This window comes from Mus caroli, chromosome 5 (genome assembly GCF_900094665.2).
Source record: "Mus caroli chromosome 5, CAROLI_EIJ_v1.1, whole genome shotgun sequence".
In the NCBI taxonomy this organism is placed as follows: Eukaryota; Metazoa; Chordata; class Mammalia; order Rodentia; family Muridae; genus Mus; species Mus caroli.
The window spans coordinates 142,789,189-142,794,085 of NC_034574.1; the positions used below are offsets into that span (position 1 = coordinate 142,789,189).

At 47.9% G+C, this 4,897-nt stretch overlaps 1 non-coding gene across 1 annotated transcript; it reads right to left on the reverse strand.

The window, feature by feature from the left end:
* Positions 1-1,859: 1,859 nt before the first annotated feature.
* On the reverse strand, positions 1,860-1,933 carry Trnan-guu. Its single transcript has one exon. It is a non-coding gene; the product is annotated as a tRNA-Asn (tRNA).
* Positions 1,934-4,897: the final 2,964 nt, after the last annotated feature.

The following is a 4,897-nucleotide window of genomic DNA, read 5'->3' on the forward strand; positions in this document are numbered from 1 at the left end:
GCATCCCAGGCTCCTTTGGGCTTTTTAAGTCAGCAGGTATTTAGTAGAAGCATTCAAGTTCCAGGGTAGCTTGACGAGTTCCCAGACACCAGGGCTACACAGAGAAAGCCTGTGTCAGAAAAACAAAAACAAACAAACAAATGAACAAACAAAAACACTAGCAGATTTGGTGCCCTGTGAGGTCTCATCTGCTTCTGATGCTACTGTACCCCGTGGTAGTAAGGACAAACCAGTTCCCTTGGCCTCTTGTGCGGGCCATACCCCCTCATGAGGGCCCAGGACTATCAACAGTGAGGAATTCAACACAGGAAGGTGGGGGAACACAAACACCCTACCCATAGCAGTCTTGAACTTCATCCTCTAATCCTGAATTGTTTGTAATTTACTTGCTCACATTTACTTAAATTTGCTTAAATTTAACCCAGTGAGATGGCTCAGTAGGTGAAGGTGCTCCCTGCAGAGCCTACAGACCTGAGTCCAGTGTCTGGGACCCTTAAGGGTGCAGAAGAGAACCAGTTTCCAAAAGTTTTCTCTGACCTCCACGTGCATGCGGTTGCATGTACACACATATGTGTCAATAAAAATGCAATAAAAATTAGACATATTTAAAAACTAAAACTGCATTTGTCTACATTCACTGACATCCAGTCTTTCTTGGTCATGGCAGCACACACCTATAATCCCAGCACTCAGAAGGCTGAGGCAGCCGGGCCATGAGTTCTAGGCCAGTCCGGCCCTCACAGTAAGGCCCTGTTCCTGCTGTTTCTGTTTAGTGCTAGGATAGAGTGCACGGCACCGTCTCCAGGGCCTGGCGTTACTCTGACACTCATCCCTCAGTTGTCCTAGCCACATTTCAAGTACTCAGAAGCCAGATGTGGCTAGCAGTGAGAGCTCTTGCAGTGTAGATCGGAAATGTTTACGTCATCATAGGACAGTGGGTCTCAGCCTTCCTAGTGCTGTGACCCTTCAATACAATTCCTCATGGTGCAGGGACTGCCAACCATGAAATTATCTCATTCATAGTTGTAATTTTGCTCCTTTTATGAATCATTATGAATATCTTGAATGCAGGATTCCTGCTATACGATCCTAGTGGGGTCGTGACCCACAGGTTGAGAACCACTCTGTAGACTCCCGTTCTCTCTATTCTACAGGAGTGGGTGTAGATCCAGATACAAAACCCTCACGTCACAACTTCCTGTCTTTATGGAAAGTCTTTCGTGAAAAAAACATAAAACGTCCTCTGTGACAAGAATTCTCTATGTACCCCTGGCTGTCCTGGAATTCACCATGATTTGTCTTACTGACTTCTGAGTTCTGGGATTAAAGGCATCACCGCCACTCCTGGCTCTCTTTTAAACACGAACTTATACAATTTCTGATAAAGTTAAATGTGAGGGGGGAAATTGACAGCAGTCTAAGGTTAAATATAATGTAGTTAGATAGATTCAAACCCATTGCCCAAGTCTGGGAGCCACTTAGCTAAAGTCAGCATGGCCTGCTGTCCCCAAACTCTCTGCCCACAATGTTATCTCTTGCTCATCCATTTGGAAGTAGACTGTATTAGTAGGTTCCGCGGGTCGTTTTGTTTGTTTGTTTGTTTTGTTTTGTTTTTTCCTGAGCCACACAAATGGTGCTGTTTCTGGGTGGTCCCGGTTGCCGGTTTCCAGTGCAAAAAGCAGCTAGCCGTTCCTGAGCAGGATTGGACGAAGCTCCAGAAACAGACTTGCATGTACCCTCTTGAAAATTAGTGGAAGCAGCAGGCCTGCTTGTAGCTTGAGCCCTAGAAAGCCATCCAACAGATTGGGCGTCCCAGGATGGCAGAAAGCATTTCTAAATTTTGCAAAAAGAAACACTGCCGTCCCTGGGTGGGCTCGAACCACCAACCTTTCGGTTAACAGCCGAACGCGCTAACCGATTGCGCCACAGAGACACAGCTGCCTGAACCGCCGTCAGCTTTGTACACATTGCCGCGGCCAGCATGGGCGTCGCCGCTTCGGACTCCCGGGAGGCGCCGGGCCCTGCTGAGCCCTGCGGGCTGAGGCTGCGCGAGGGCGGGGAGGGGAGGAGCCGCCGAGCCCAGCAAATCCTCCGCAGAGCAGGGCGGCGCCGGGTGAGGCTCCGGGAATCTGCGTGGGCTCCGAGCCAGGGCGCCCTGCCCTTGTTCAAGGTTGTTACCGCCCCTCCCCTTTTAGTGTTCTTGTCGCCTCCCGCTTAACGAGGTTGATAAACTGTGGATCTCTGTGTGGTTGATAAACTGGATCTCTGTGTGGGCCATGGGAATCTTATACTTTATACGTTTAAACACCTACCGCGCCGCCCTCCCCCGTCTCCTCCTGGGAATAAATTCACACCCCTTTAGCGGACTGGAGCCTCCTTCGAGCACTCATGGCTTAGGGGGACAGCAGAAACGGATTTATGGCGATTAAAACGCTCTTTTTAAATAGCCAGTGACGTCTAGGCCTTCCCCTGACTTCTGAATTTAACTCACTGACTTGGGGTTGCCTTGGGAGGGTTGGGGTAGGTAGCATTGTGCCCACTCGGAGGAGGGGGAGGGGGAGAGGGGGAGGGGGCAAAAGGGAAGGGAAGGAGGAAGGGAGAAGGGAGGGGGAGAAAGGATAATTCTTTGGATAGACCTGCCCGAGCCCCTATCAGACCTCTCCTTTCCCCATCACCCCAAAGACCGGAAGGGGAGGAGGGGGCAACTTCACAGACCTCAGGTCCCGCTCTTCAAGCTTCCATACCCTTCCTCCTTTTTTTTTAAAAAAAGAAAAAAATTATTTCATATATTTACATCCCAAATGCTGCCCCCCCCTTCCTCTTGCTCCTCCTCCTCTGTTTGGCTCTTCCCACTTAGCTATTGCTACTCTCTTGGTATAAATTGAGCCATATTTCAAGACTTATTTTAATCTTGTATCTGGGTGTTGGCGTGCTTCCTGAGTTCAGCGCCCTCGGGGTCAAACGGGGCGTCGCATTCTCCTGGAGCCTGCGTTGGAGGCGATTGTGAGTCCCTCAAGGTGGGTGCTGGGAACTGAGTGCGGGTCCTGTGCAAGAGTGGAGCTCTCAACCGCCTAACCTCCATCTCCATTTTAACCCCTTTAAAGCTTACGGTTCAAACGGAATTAAGTGCACTTATATGTTACCAATACTCCCATCCATTAAACAACTCCCAGCTCCCCCTTCTTTTTCTAATAAGCCTCATTCTGTCTTCTATCTTTACTAATTTAATTATTCTTAAGTAACTCCCCTAGGTGGAATTACCCAGTCTTTGCCCATTTGTGACTGGCTGGTCTCAGTGATGTCCTGATGACGTATCTGTACAGTAGCGCTAACCATGATTTCCTTCTATGCTGAGTACTAGTTAGCTACATATCTGCACTACACTTTGTTGGTCCTTCAGCTCTCCGCGGCTGACTTCTAGGAAGAAGGCTGTGCTGACATCTATTTGAGTCTCTTAGTTTTGTTGACTCCAAAAGTTGAATATCTGTGTCTGCCTGATTGTATATTCTCACAAGTTTCCAGTTTCTTCACGTTTTTAAAACTGACAACCATCCTAAATGGAAGTGTTTTACATTACTCTTCTACTAGTACCGCCTCTTTTCCGGGCCCTTCTTTTGAATTGTAGAATTCTCTTATTTTTCTTCTATGTGCTCTACTAGAATCATAACTAAAATAACCCAATTATTTTAACCTACATTCTGCCATGTGGCTGGTTAACTATGCTCAGGTATCACGTGTCCATCTCATCACATCTTCCCAGGCAGCTCTTTGTGTGCCTGGCTGTATCCTAGAATCCTTTCTGCCTCCCGGATGTAACACCTCCTAAATTTCCTGCCATAGGTTACTGGCTTTTTTAATTGACAGGTGATGCATCCATACAATACAAGAGCTAGTCTCTCCACAGATGCTCTGTCTGTCAGGTAATTAGTCACGGTAATAAGAAAAGTAACCAACGCAGGTAGGGCAAGGATCCTCATGTGCAGAGGGAGGTGAGGCAGGACAATGATGGTGAGCTCCACGCACACTGTGAAGGGAGGCTGGGTGAGCCAAGGGAGAAGAAGCAGCAGCAGAGTGGGTGTGGAGAGGGGAACTGGCTGGCAAGACACCTGGATGCCAAGTGCAACGCCCACATCCCAGAAACTGTCTTATTGTGTGTGCCTGGGTGGTGCTCCAAAAAGACAGCCATATCCAACAAAAGGACCGTCGACCATGATTACAGGAATAAGAACCAAGACTCCAGTAGGGGTTTTAATTGGGAACGAAGAGGGCTGATGCAAAGCACACAGCATTGACTGTGGGAGATTCCGACTCAGGCTAGCAGCGGCAGAGAGAGTGCGAGCAGGTGGATGGAGTGGTCTGAGATCTGTTGTCTCGGGGGCAATGTACACCACATCTCCCTGGCAGTGTAAGGAGCAGGGTGTTTTCATGTAAGATACAGATCAGTGGTCGGTTTGCCGTTGGTCTCATCCTGTACCTGGTGGGTAATGAGATAAGGGCACAAAGGACAGACACATTTTATAGAATTTTAACAGGGGAAGACAGAAGCTCTCGGTGGACGGCAGGTGTTGTGGACTAAGGACAGGAAAGCCTCTCTGACTCACTCTCACAAAGGTCTCTCTCTCTGTAGTGACGGCAGCTTCCCCCCCACCATGCTGTGTAAGCAGACAGCTTCTCCTAGAGTCACTCTGGCATGGCATTTTATCATTTTTATTGATTTTTCTTAATTTAAGACACACATAAGTGTATCTTCCATTTGAAAAAAAAGAAAGACAATTGTGTTTCTTTTAATTGCTTTGGGGCCGTGCTTTCTTTCTGCTGATTTACTCTCTTAATAAACAGGCAGTCCTACGGTGAGCCCGTTTTACTTGTATAATCAACTGACATCATTTTTTTTTTT